The 15,072-nt window shown below is 35.4% G+C and overlaps 1 long non-coding RNA gene across 2 annotated transcripts; it reads right to left on the bottom strand.

Annotated features, from left to right (window-relative positions):
* Positions 1-777: 777 nt before the first annotated feature.
* On the bottom strand, positions 778-11,432 carry LOC119825008. Of its 2 annotated transcripts, none has more exons than XR_005287155.1 (3): positions 11,389-11,432; positions 5,096-5,200; positions 778-1,381 (listed from the first exon to the last, which is right to left on the bottom strand). It is a non-coding gene; the product is annotated as an uncharacterized LOC119825008 (long non-coding RNA). The 2 variants fall into 2 exon arrangements; XR_005287156.1 differs by lacking the exon at positions 11,389-11,432 and adding an exon at positions 9,228-9,285.
* Positions 11,433-15,072: the final 3,640 nt, after the last annotated feature.

Raw genomic sequence — 15,072 nt, 5'->3', positions numbered from 1 at the left:
TTAAAGACTGCCTGGCCCATTATTTTCAGGCTCTTACTCACATCTTGACTAACCCATATCTAATAATCTGTGTAGCACCACAAAGTGGTGCCTTATCAGGTAGATTCTAGCGTGCGTCCATCTTGGGCTGGAGCTTCATCGCGTCTGTCATCTCTCTGAGGAGAGGCACGGCGGTCTGTCTAACTTAGGAGAGATGTGGCATCTCATTGATCCTTCTACCTCACTTCCTCTTCCTGTTCTGTCTAGTCCACCCACCTAAGGGGCAGTCTATCAAATGGGCCAGGCAGTTTCTTTATTAGCCAATGAAATCAACTCAAACAGAAGACTCTCCCACATCAGGTATATGATTGCTTACTGACATTATTTCATTGAGAGTCAGTGAAATTAGTCATCGTGAAGCAGAAAACAATATATAGTGGCATTTATTCCTCATCTTTTAAGTAGAACTTTAGGTCACTAATATTTTAAGTTATTATTGAAAGATATGTGTTGATCATAATCATCATGTTGTTGATTTTTGGTGTTGTTTTGTCCTCAGTAGTACTTTGTGTTTTCGTAACTATAGCTTTATGTGTTTTCATTCTATAATCTCATGGCTTTGCTCATTCTGATTGTCAGCTTCAAAAATTCTTCCTGTAGTATCTTTAGATTTTGTCTGCTGAGTTTAATATGCCTAGGCTTTTTGTATCATGAACGGTTTTTCTTTATCCTTCAACTATGGATTATAGTTTTGCTTGGTACATTAGTCTGAGTTGATCATCATTTTTTTTTTTTTTTGATTTGGAATGCATTGCTTCCATCTTTGATCTTTGAAAGTTTCTGTTGAGAAGTCAGTTTTTCTAATGGGTTTTCCTTTATATAAGACTTTCCCCCTCCAGCTTTCAATGCTATTTTTGTTGTTGTTTTTCCATATACTTAATATTTTAACTGTGACATGCTGTGGGGAATTTCTTTTCTTGCCCCGAATACCTGGTGTTTGAGTCTTGTTGTATCTGTATGGTTATGTCTTTCCTTAGTTTGTGGAAATTTTCTTCTTTCAACCTGTTGAAGATCTGCTCTGTGCCCCTGACCTAGAATTCTCCTCCCTCATCTATTTCTGATATGTGAAAGTTTGGTCTTTTCATGATGTTGCACATTTCATATATGTTTCTTTCCTGTGTGCTTTATTAATTTTTCATGTTCTTCACTTATGAAGAACTCATGTACTTTATCTAGATGCTCTACCTTACCTTTGAACCCTAATGGCCTATTTTGTGTTGATTCATTCTACCTGTGATTTTTTTCAGTTCTAGAGTTCTCTTCAATCTTTTTTTTCTTGAATAATGTTTTCAAGTCTTGTTGTCTTCATCATTTCTTTCAATCTTGTATGTGCCTTCTTGTCCTGGGAAAATTAAGGTGTTTATTATCATTAAATTTATTCTCATTAAGTTCACTGAACTATCTTTATGTATCTCATTTAAACTCCTAGAATTTTTGATGAAGTGTGTGTTTTCTCTTTTAAATTAAGTGTTGTGAGTTCATCTGGATAATTCATATTGGCATACATTTCTAGGATTGGGATATTTGGGAGATATTGCCTTGATCTTTTATATTTTTTTGTATTTTTGTGATGATGTTTATGTATATGAACTTCTTTTGCTAGTTCTGCATTTGATATGGACATAGCAAATTTGGCTTGAAGGTTGGATATGGCTTAGATGGATTGTGGCCAAGTGAACATGCTAATGTCTTAGAGGGTCATAGCCTTATACAAAGAACTATAGACCCTAATGACTACTGGGAGAGGAAGAATTAGCCTCTCCCAGGCATGAGCCCCTGGATGGTTTTCCAGTGCAAAGCAGTCCTCCTTGAAATCACATATATTCAAACAACAAAAACAGACTTAGCAAGTTGTATTTATTCATCTGTGCATATAGTTGTATACATGTTTTTATTTAACAATAATAATCAACAAAAGGGACTGTCTATTTGAGAATATGGTGCATGGGGGGCTGGAGGTAAGAAAGTGAAATGGAAAAGTGGTATAATTACATTTTACTTAAAATATATTTCATAGAAATTAATTGAAATAGCTGCCAGATATTTGAAGTTATTCATCATATCTAATTCTTAAAGAAATGCTATCAAATCACGATGATATTCATTTTATGCCATTATAATAGCTATTAGTGAAAATATAACAGATAACAGGTGCTGGTGAGACTGTGAGAAGTGAATTCTTATGAATTCACAAAAGTCTGTGTGCAAGTTTTTCAGAGCTTTAAAAATGTAACTGTTTTATAGTTCCGTAATTGTCTTTCTAGGGTTTTCCGAATGAAATCAACATAGTGATACTCTTGCTTCCATATTTATTGCCTTGGCATTCACAATAAAAAACCATGTAAACAACCACAAGTGTTGTAAATAGAGAAGTTCACAAATTAAGACACATGATATAGAATTTTCAATATTAGAAAGAAAGTGGCTCTCCCATTTGAGACAATATGGACTAAAGTTGTGGACCTTATTTCATGTGAAATTATTTATCTTCCTTACCTATGGAATCTAAAACTGTGAAATGGGTAGATATTCAAAAGTATTGTAATCTTCATTGATAAGGGAAGAGTGGAAAGAGGAGAAAGAGGAAGTTGAAAGGTACAATATTATAGTTATATAAGATGAGTAAGGTTATAGAATGAGTAAGTCAGATCGATGGTTGAAAATTGTATTATACTCCTCTATTATAGACTCAGAATTTAATGAGAGTGCTTAGATGATTTTCTTTTTACAAAAAAGGGTAACAGATAATGGCTATATCAATTTGCTTGATTATAATAGCTATTTTATTATATCACATAAATAAGTCATGTATGTACCTTAAGTAAATGCAATAACCATTTAAAATATGTAACTCTTATAATCAACAAAAGATGGTAATGAATAAAGAATAAAATGTTAATACAAGAAAAAGTACTCACAAACTTTACAAGAAAAGAATAGTCAAAGGACACTGGTGAGAACTTATCAGAGAGAATTTAATGCCCAGTAGACTGCAAAGCTAGCTATTCAAGCTAACTACTAATTAGGAAGTGCAAATTAAACCAAATTGAAATATCATTTCACACATATCAGCTGGACAAAAATAGTCAGGTAATACAAGTCTTGGCAAGATATAATTTTCTAGAAACTAAGAAATATTGCTGGTGGGTATATATACTGATATGCTTAGAATAGTAATTTGACAGTCTGGGAAAATGTAAGATACACATAGCCTTCAAAGGTTGATTTTATTTCCATGTTTGTAACACAGAAATATTTTTCAAATATGTATAACCTCAAAAAAGTTCAAAAAATTGATACCCATGGAAACATTTTTTCTTTATTGAATATAATACACTCATCCAATTGAAATTAATGAAAGTCAGCCTCTACCAGCATATATGTATAACAAGGTATTTAGAAGAAAGGTGAAGTAGAACATGATAATTGCTTATGTATATTTAATACACACAAACAGTTGTGGACATCCACATATACTTACTAAAGTGTGAGAATAATATACATACATTCATGATAGTAAGCCTCAAATAGAACACACTGGAATTTTGAGAGTACAGTTTTTAAATATAAAATAAAATTAATATGAAAGCTTTTATGCTTGTCTTTGAGACAGAATTTTTCTGAATAGCCTTGGCTGTCCTGGAACTCTTATCTGTAGAACAGATACATCTGCCTGCCTCTGCCTCCCAAGTGCTGGAATTAAAGATGTGTGCCACCTCTGTTTAGCCTCAAAGCTTTTTTATGCTTCACTTCCTAGTCTGCATGAGAGAGAGAGAGAGAGAGAAAGAGAGAGAGAGAGAGAGAGAGAGAGAGAGAGAGAGAGAGAGAGAGAGAGAGAGAGAATGTGTGTGTGTACTGTGTGCAAGCAAAGATTAGAAGAAGCTGTTGGATGCCCTATAACTGGAGTTACAGATGGTTGTGACCTGCAATATAGCTTAAAACTAAACCTAGGTCTTCTGCAAGAGCAATAGGTGTTCTTAACTACAGAGTCATCTATGCTGGTTAGTGTTGTTGTTGTATTTGTCTCAACTTGACACAACTAAGATAATCTGGGAAGATGGGGCCTCAATTGAGAATAATCCTTGGTCAGATTCTCATAAAGACAATGTGTAGGGGTGATGATTTTGGTGGAAGGGCCCTGCCCACTATGGTGGTACTAGCACTGGGTGGGTAGGTGGTCTTGGGCTATGTAAGAAAGCAGACTAAAACCACGAGGACCAAGTCAGTGACCAGTATTCATCTCCAGTTTCTGCACCAGTTCTTGGCTCAAATATCTGCCCTGACTTCTCTCATTGACAAACCATGATTGTAAAGGATAAGTCAAATAATTCCTTTTCTTTCCAAACTGCTTTTGGCCATGGTGTTTTATCACAGCAATAGAAAGCAAACCGAGATACAACTTCTATATCCTCGTCACAATTTTTAGTTACTAAAACAGATAATACCTTTAATTTTGTGTAAACTAAATTTTGTTGGATCTCATTGTCAATTTTACCAATTTTTATCAAAGGTGACAGAATATTAATATTACTATAAGGAAATTTTCATGCACTGAGATACAATCACCTTTCTGTGTTTTAATAATACAATGGCTTCTTGAGCCAATATGGTGGTTGAATAACCTTAGCCTTAGTGAAGGAGTTGGCTTCTTACCTCAAACTTTTATTATCCTTGACAAATATGAATATGTTTGCATCCTCAAGCCTTTGAATTCTCTCTTTTGTAAAATGATGAGTTTGGACTGCACTAAGAAGTTCTAGTCTATAACATTTTCAATTATTCATCATTGCGTGGCTGTATTTTGGGAAAGTCCCTTTCAAGAAGAGATAAACTAAAAATGATGCTGATGGCATAAACACCAAGCCCCTCCGTCCAATCTGACTGGTGGCTGCTTTAATAATAGGGAATTTAGCTCAATTAGGGGTACATACACATAGATGTCTTTTTGCTCTTTACCTCTGCTCTAATGATTACTAGCATATTAGTTACTTTTGTGTCATTTTGATCATAATACTCCACAAAAGGCACTTATGAAATCGTTACTCATTTGGCTCACAGTTCTCAAGGGTTCCAGTTGGCATGGTAGAGTGGCCCAGCTGATGGCAGATGAAGTGTGTGGAGGAGGTTGTTCACTCTGAGCAGACAGCAGGGGGGTTCCCTCCTGGAATACAATGACCCCTTCATTACTGAACTCATCCAAATTCCTCCTGAAAACCAGTCTCTGCAGTCCAAGAACCACATGGTCAAGATTCTCTACGATAATTGTCTGACGCAATGTTGCTGCCACTCTGCGTCTCCTTGACTACAACCCTGACAGAAACAAACTGAGGAAGGAAGGATGTATTTTCTTTCATAGTTTCAGATGATTCAAGTCCATCATGACTGGGAAGGCATGGTGGAGTGGTTCAGGTCATAGTGTCGGGGAGTGTGGCCAAAGCTATTCACATCATGGTAGACTAGAAAGTAGAGAGGAAGGATAAAACCCCCTCCTTCAGTCTGCTAGTTCTCAATACCTGTAGGATCTACAGTCTCCTAAAAGATGAAGACCAATGATGGGATGGATAAACATTCAAAGCCTGAGCCTGTTGGAGACATGTATTCTAAGATGTAACAACTGGTACCAATGAAGCCTTTATAATAAAATCTTTATGTATAATCATTTAATTTCCATGGTGTCAATTTCTTCAGCTTTACAGTGTATTATTACCAGATCATTATCAGTTTTCCTTCTGCATATAATATATATTATAAGTAATTTCAAAATATTTGTTTTATTCTGTTGTACAGCCAGGATGCTTAAATATATGACATGTTTTCATGAAAACACAGCTTCAAGATAATTAGAACTCCTTAGTGAAATGATTAACTCTAGCTTTTGGCAGGAAATATAGAAGATGAGTCTAAAGAATACAGTAATCCCATATACATACTGATGTGTATGGATAAAACCATGCAGGAATCAATTGGAATAGCTGGATTTGTTTGAGAAATGATATAACATAGTATTAGATAACACTGACAAAATAGAATTGACATGATAAATTACTAAGTCAATTAGCCAGTCAGAGGGGATGTGTTTTCCATGTAGAATTCTGAATAACTTATCTAGAAAATCCTTGCTTAAACAAATCCTTGCATTACACCTCACCGAAGTAAGAGCTGCTCATAAGAACTTCTTTCCAAAGCATGCAATACAGGAAAGAAAAAGGCTACTTTACAGTGAGCATGCCTTGTGACAGTTAGCTTAGAACAATTGTCAAAATCATGTGGACAGTCACAGATCATACTGTTAGTATATATCTTGATATACTATGATGAGAACGATACTTCTATGCCCAAACCCAATGAATCCAGTACAATTATGAAGAAAATGCACAATGAATTTTATTGTAAACACAGATCATAAGGTACCTGACCAGCACACTTCAAAACTATCTTAAGTCATCAAGTAAAAACGAGGTCCAAGAGCCTGTCACAAGAAACATGCATGAAAGGTGACAGATATAGCAGCAAGATGTAATATGGTGTCTTGGAAATAACCAAGAAGGAAATATAAAATCATATTTTAGGAAAAAACTAGGAAATGTAAGCAAATTAAGGACTCTACTTATTAGCAATGTATCTGTGTTGGTTCATTGATTGTAACATGTGATATTAAAAATTGGACCGCTAGACATGAGACACATCTTGTACTATCATCTATTTTCTGTAATTCTAAACCTGTTTTTAAATAAGGTTTGTTATTAAAAGAAACTGAAATCACAAATCAAAGATTCTAAAATTTAAACATACTACGATACTAATATGAGAGAAAGATTAAAATATTTCTAAAGGTGTGGTGATGCACACCTTTAATCCAAGCATTTGGGATACAGAGGCAGGCAGCTCTGTATGAGTTCAAGGCCATCCTGGTCAATACAGCGAGTTCCAGGATAGGCTCCAAAGCTACACTGTCTTGAAAAACCAAAAAAGTAAAATATTTCTAAAATGTTATGAGGGATGACATGTGGGCACGTACTAATAAATTTTAACTATCCTTAAAGCACAAAATTAAACTTTGGCATGATTTTTTAAGCCTATGAGGATGCTTACTCTGAGCCCCTGCATATGATAAAGCTTCTCTCCAACATGGTAAATTTATGGGCGATGTAACTTAGTAGGGCATTTCATTTTTCTATTTTGTTCTTTGAAATTTAACATTGGGGAGATGATTTGGTTACTGTTCTCACCTTGCAGATGACAGAAGTAGCACAGTCCAGTGGTGTGCTAAGTGTCATAAAACTTACAACATAAAATCAGACCTGAGCCCAAACCAAAGATGCCCAGCCAGAAGCTCCTTTTTCCCACCAGATATCTACAAAGATTGTATGTGATCATGAGGAATGTATTCTAAGAAGCATGTCCACTGTATGTTTATAAATTACTAACATTTATTTCTGACTTAATTTTCATTACAGTATAATATGGTAAATTTTAAGATAATTCCATGGCAAATGTAATGATTTCTATTGATGGCTTTGTATACCAGATAATTATTTATGTGACTTTATTTGTAAAATACTTCTTAATACCAACTGTGATTATTAATCTTCACGGGATTTTATAAAGATACATTTATTTATTTTATATCGAAGACCACATGGCAAGTTGGAGGTATCGAACTCAGGTCCTCGGGTTTAATGATAGATGAACCATCTTTCTGAACTCAAGTGGACAAAATTTAGAAACTCCTATGAATCGAACCTGTGGACATCACCATGAGGATATTTTAGAGAGTTTTAGTTGAGATAAAAAGATTGACTCTGGATGCTTTGGATGGGCTCCAGGGCTGACTGAAAAGTGACCCCAACGTGTGTCATTCTTTGCTTCCTGATTATGCAAAAATGGGAACAACCTCCTGTCTCTTCTGTTTGCTGACACAATTGATTCTGCCCTTTCCACCATGGGTTCCCTCGAGAGTTGACTGCACCTTCAAACTGTGCCTCAAAATAAACTCCTCCTTCTTTAAGTTGTTTTTGTAAGATGTTTTGTAGGAGGAATAAGGACTATAACTAATATACAATTATTCTGATTATTTATTGACACCTAACAAACAATCTCTAACAGTATCTTGGCTCTAAAAATCACCACATATTTTATTTTCATCTTTCACAGATATGTGATTAACTGTGTTCATCTGAGACTTTTGAGTCACATGATGTCATATTTATTCATTGCTCCTGAGCCAGGAAGATTCAAAGAACAAAGAACTCCAATGACTTTAAGGTCTTTGAAGTTCTTAATGGTAGCTCGCTGTTCCAAGCCATATGTGTCCCAAGATGGAGAGAGCTGGGCATGTTTGCTTTGCTCTTTTGTAGATGGAACAGTGGACTGCATCCTACCACCCAGCTCCCGCACAGCTAGCTTTACACCCGAAATAACAACACACAGATTGTATTCATTTAAACACTGCCTGGCCCATTAGCTCTAGCCTCTTATTGGCTAACTCTTACATCTTGCTTGAACCCATATTTAGTAATCTGTGTACCACCACGAGGTGGTGTCTTACCAGGAGAGATATTAACCTGCATCTGTCTTGGAGAGAAGAGAAATGGCAACTGCCTGAGGCCTCTACCTGGCTCTGCTTTTTTCTCACACAATTCTGTTTTGTCTACTCCGCCTACCTAATTTTCTGTCCTATTAAAGGGCCAAGGCAGTTTCTTTATTAACCAAAGAAAGTAACACATAGGCAGATGACCCTCCTCCATCATTTTCCCTTTTTCTGTTTAAACAAAAAAGAAAGGCTTAACTTTAACATAGTAAAATTACATATAACAAAACAGTTATCAAGCAAGAATTACAGTTACAATATTTATATCTACTTTATCTTTTATCATAACTAAAGAAAACTATAACTATTTATTCTTCAACTCCATCAAAGATTCCAGAAGGATATAATATTACCTAAGTAAACAAGAAATAAGCAACTTTCAAAACTCTAGAAATGACAGAGACATCTCGCTGCTTGGACAGTCACCCAAAGTTCCTCTGTACTGTTGGGGCATCCATCTTCAGCCTCAGGCCCATAGTGTCCAGCAGACTTTTCCATGAAGCAGGAAATTTCAACCACAGTTCAGTCACTATCTGCTATTTCCTGCAGAATGTCTTGCAGACTTTCATGAGTCAGGAACCGTGAAAGACCATCTCACCTTTAGGCAAGTTCAGCAGTCCTCTCTCTGTGGGTTCTTTGTGTCCAGTTTATGCAACAGTCCAGGCAAGAGCAGTTTCTTGCCCAAATGGCTATCAAACTCCATAAGTAGCCTCTTCGGTGTCCATCTTCCTCTTTAAGTAGATTGGTGCTGCTAGAACAGACGTGTCTCATTGTCATGAAAAGTCCTAAATTATTAAGATATTTAAAATGCCATATTCTGTAGTCTTTGAAAGATATTAGGAATGCCTATTTAACTGAAATATATATATATATATATATATATATATATATATATATATATAAAATCTAACTAACATGACTACAAGCTTGACTAATGATGATTATCCATTAACAACCTATATTTCGTAATTATACATTACATTTTTAAAATGAACTACACAATCACAATACCTTAATCAAGATCAGAAATACATATACATATAACAAAATTGACCTAAAAATCCATACCAATGCAAGTTATTCATATCTATATCATATTCCCCCCTTAAATATAAAAGAACATTTATAAACAATATCTGGGAATATGAGCACAGTTTTTTTCTCTCCAAACTGCTTCCTGCTGAATGGGGGCGCTGTTAATCAGATCTTTCATCGTGTAACCTGTGTGCCAGCTTCATCTCAGTCGGCAGTTGAGTGAAGTAATTTTTTGAGGCTGTTCACAGCAACCTTTCAGGAGGGCGTGGTCTATCACACCATATTGGGATAGAAGCAATCCACAGGGTCTCATCCTCTGTGAAAACTAAAGAAGACCCACTCCAAAGCATCATATCCTTGGACCCAAATTCTGAAGTCAAGATACCTTTAGAACATATATGCAGGTTTGGCTTGGCAGCCCATTTAATGAAATGTTTTTTTGTACTTAGCTCCTACACAGTCAAAAGTTTTAAAGAAAACACAGTAATACCCAGAATCCAGGCTATCTGAGAGTTTTCCATTTTTATGTGGCTTATTTTTATTCTAGCACTTTACTTTATTCTGTCTCTTTAAAGACTACCCTTTTTTTAAACCATTAACTTTATTCTCTATATTCTTTTTCTTCTCTCTCCCAAGCCTACGTACACTCATCCAACACTGTGACCCATTTAAAGGTCTTTTATGTCTGAATCTGTCCTATTGTGAATCTGTAATTCTTTACTGTCCAGGAGCACTTCTTAAAATGCTAAGTGCTTCTTAAAAACTTAAGTTGCGCAGTGTATAGGTAATATGGTACCGCCTGTTTCCTGCCCAGTCTAAACTTTAACTGCACTGTTATTATGGTAATTATGATAAATCCTGCCTGAGATCAGCACAGTTCAGCAAGGCCAAGCAGAGCCAGAGCCACTCCTGCCTCAGTCATTTGGTGCCTCTTAGCAGCATACAGTTCCAGGCACACAGCAGTCCATATTGGAGCCACACTCAGCAGTTTAATTCTGAGACTGAGAGTGCAGAACAGAAACTCTTTTCACCCAAGTTACAGCCAAATCTGATGCTCAGAGCACCACACAACCTGGAAACATCTCTCTGTATGGTGCCAGGAATCCGCCATGCTCTCCTGCCTGCCTAAACCTCATTTTGCCATCTGCACAGGTGCGGGTGGGGAGCGCTGAGCCACTGGCATGGTCTCAGAGTACTTTCCTCCTGATCCTGAGTGGGAACACAAACATCCAGTCCTATAAAAGCCATTGAAATGCTTTAAAGCCAGAGTTTGCACTGGTTGCACAGCCCCAGAAAGCCGTGTTTTAAAATGACTCAGCTTTTTTTCTGCCGCTATTGCCAAAACAGGAAATCTCTCTAAGGCACGTCCTAGCAAACAGCAAAAAGCTATGTTAAACTCTCTCTCCCTTTTTTAAGCTCTCTCAGGTTTTTAAGTGGACTTAGTCCGTCAAGTTGGGCGCCACTCTGTTGTAGAAGGAGCAGCGGGCTGTTTCCCACCACCCAGCTAGCTTTACCCAAAATAATTACACAGAAACTGTATTCTTTTAAACACTGCGTGGCCCATTAGTTTCGGCCTCTTATTGGCTAATTCTCACATCTAGCTTTAACCCCTATTTAGTAATCTGTGTAGCACCATGAGGTGGTGTCTTACCAGGAGAGCTCTTAACCTGTGTCTGTCTCGGAGAGTAGAAGCAAACTTCTTCTTCTACACTCTTTTATCTCACCTAGACTGAAAATCCATGCAGCTTCATGGTTATTCTTGTTCGTTGGAATAATTGTTGTGTACTCAAGGTGGAGGAACTTGGACTCCTACTTTGTAATCTTTGCTTTGCTGTTTTTTGGAAAAGTTTCAAAAGTACCTCATTTTAGTAGCTGATTTGATCTACCTTATTCATACAAATACTTTGTGTATAGCTAAATACTGTATTTTTTTTGTTTTTTGTTTTTGTTTTTGTTTTGTTTTTTGTCTGGCTTGTTACAGTCTAGAAGCCACATGGAAGACATAATATGTCATTGAATTTTTCTTTTAGAGTGTTTGGAAAATTTAAAACACTTATAATATCAATATTTTAATCACCAAAATATTCTTTACCTACTGTTTACTTTCAACTCTTCTTCATTGTAATTACCAGAGAATTATCTGGTAATTATAAAGTCTTTTTGAACATTTTTCAGAGGCATTTTTATTCTCTGTGCCGCTCTCTTCTTAGGATAGAATTACATGCGTGTTGATCTTTAGACACATTTCTTTTCTCTGTTTCTTTTCCCATTTTTAATCCAGGTATTTTTGATATGTTCTGGGAAATTTTTTCTACGTCTTCTTTCAGTGTGTTTATCTTTCTCTTAGCTCTGGTTTTTAAAATCATATGTTACGGTGTTTTTTGTACTTGTTTTTGTTTCATTTTAAATAAAATTGTCCTTAATTCTTTGAGAATTTCACCCAATGAAGTTTTGTATTTATTTTATTTAGTTTCATGAAACAGGCAATACATTTTCTATAATCTATTTATATTTCTTGGATGAAATATCTACCTGAATCATTTTGAGGATTGTTATAAGTGCCTTTTCTTTGTGTATAGACAGTTATTTTTATCCCTTTTGTTTTTATTCTCTCCAGGCTAGTATTCATTCACAACTTAGGTATGGATTTGAAAATTCTCACTAAACTGTCAAAAGTCAGCCTTGGAAGGAAGGGTAGAACCTGCCAAGAGTGTAGAAGGCACTTTGTTTTCAGTTAGTAAAGGGAAGAGTTTAATATCTCAGTGCTGGTTTTTAGTTCTAAAATTTGTTCATCTTTCATCCATCAGATTTACAGCCACACTTCTTTGGCCTAAATGATGCTCTTTTCTGGAGAAAAACACAATTGTAATTGTGGGAACATTAGTAGTTGATGAGGGACAGCATCAGTTAATCTTACTGCTCTCCCTGTATTAACCAACCAACATTACCTACAGTAGCAGCCTGCATAATAATGGGAAGATCTCTCTTAGCTTTTTGTTTTAATTTTATTTCCTTTATTTATATGGATATATATGCTTGAGTGTATTTCTGTGTGCTATGCAACTGAACTTACATATGATTGTGTGATACCTTGAGGGTTCTGGGAATTGAACCCTGGTCCTATATAAGAGAATTCAGTGCTATTAACTGATGAGTCATCTGTCCAGCCCTTACATCTGGCTTTTAGAAGTATATTGAGAACACATTTGGAGTTAATTTCCTGATTCTTTTTAATGTCTGCACAGTGTTCCATTCTGTAACTGTATCATGTTGTAAGTATTCATTGCAGATTTTCGTTTCCTGGGTTATAATCTTGAATCACATTCTTACTAAATATTCATAAAATTGAATCTTAGAAATAAAATTACTGGATTATGATATGTGCATATGTGAAATTATTTGTGCCTCCACCAAAAATATGGAAGAATATTAAAATATTTATCAGTTTGCAAGCTGATACCTGAATTGTGCTGTGTGGATGACTGTTTTGACCTGTATTGCTTCTATTATAATTTTTTCTCTCATTTTTCTTTCAAGTATTACTTAATGTTTATTGTATTCTATCATTTATTATGCTATAGAGTCATACAAAATCAAACTATTTTTTCTATGATGACTAATTTTCTTAATTCTCTTTATTGAGCAAAATGTCTCTTTCCCAGTAATTGGAAATGTCAGATTGATCATCTATAGGTTCTGGTATACACTGGTATTATTTCTGAACTGTATTGTGGTGTGCTGACTTACTTGTCTGTTCTTGCATTTATTCCAGACTTAATTTTCACAACAACAAGGAAATGCATTTGAATATCTGACAGGCTGCATGGATTCTTGTTATTCTATCTTAATATTTTCATAACCTTTGTGCCCTGTCTATTTCAAGAAACAAAACCAAAATTACATCATGCTTCTGTTTTGAGTACTATTGGATTTATTTAAAGCTGGGAAGGAATTTTGTATTAATGTAGTTAACTCTTTTTATGTGGAAAAAATAGTATGTCCTTTTGCTATACTGTGTAGGTTTTCTTTTAAGAGAGCTGATTGTTTTCTTGTCTGTTTCATACTATCAATCTTTTTGTTCATGTAAAGTGAATCCTTTCCGGAGCTCTTGTACCTTTTGATTAACAAAGAACTGTTGGTTCCTGTCAAAGAATTGCTCAACAATTGGTGTGCCCCTGTGGATTTTCCCTTTGTACTTCTAGTATATCCCAGAGCCACTTTATATAACTAATTTATTGGTTGAGCATAATTTTATTTTGTCAAACCCATAAAAGTTACATGATATGAAAATGATAGTATCTTTTTTTCTTCTTTTCTGAAGTTTAATCACTTAGAAAAGTATTCCCAATATTTGGAACATAAACTAAACTCTCCAAACTGCTGGAGACACTTAACCAATTCCTGTCTTTTAGTATTTATCAGGGACTCTTTGTACATGACTTTTTTATTTTTTCTTTTCTGACCTACATATATGTGTATTCATGTGTTAAAGTCATTCAGAGATATCTACCACATTTTTCTGAATAAGAACTAAAAATAATCTCACATCATCTCAGAACACACACTTGGACTAAATTCTTTGCTAGGTGACATGGAGTTCAGTTTTCCCAAGTAATCCTCAGTATGATATCTACCATTTATTATTATTTTGCAGTTACTTTTTACTTTATGTTTACCTCTTTAACCAGCGTACTCCAGGTATTGAAACTCGCTCAGATGATTTTTTTTGGAACACTTGATTTTGTCAAGATCTCACCAAATGCTTTCTGCGGCCATGTGATGCTGTGACACTCATCTCATGTTCCAATCTTCCGTCTGGATCTGTGCTCTGCTTGGCAACTCTTCTATGTGGTAGCAGCGGTCTCAGCTACACTGGGGAGGGAAGGGGAGCTTTACATCTTCTTTGGCAGGAAGAAACATTTCCTGCATGGTGTCCAAAATGAAAATAAATTACCCACTGTGCAGAAACATGGAAGTTATGATATTCTTGATGAAATATCATTAAGCAGTCTCCTGGCAGTCATGCTTTTGGGCGTTACTGTTTATAATATCATCAGGCTTATATTTCTATAATGTTTAGAAATTTTTAGCAATTAGATAAAACGTATTTATTTTGTGAAATTTAACTTTATTTTACTCTGTTTATTACACATTAATATTTTGTGAATGTTGTGGGATGTTGTACAGTTTATTTGTTTCTATTTCTGTCCTTTATGGTAATGGTGGAGCACAGAATAGAAGTGACTGGGGCATGCATATCAAGCAAGATGGCATAGCCATGATTCTCAAGTTATTTCTCCAAGATGGGACCTTTTCACATTCAAATAAAATTTGATAATTTTACAGCAATAAATCCTATTAGTCAGATCATTATTGTGTGGTTCTTTGTCCTTCGCTTGAGGTATAAG

Source organism: Arvicola amphibius, chromosome 10, assembly GCF_903992535.2.
Source record: "Arvicola amphibius chromosome 10, mArvAmp1.2, whole genome shotgun sequence".
NCBI classification, from domain to species: Eukaryota; Metazoa; Chordata; class Mammalia; order Rodentia; family Cricetidae; genus Arvicola; species Arvicola amphibius.
The sequence above is the reverse complement of the archived record's forward strand: the minus strand, read 5'-3'. Positions and strand labels throughout refer to the sequence as shown.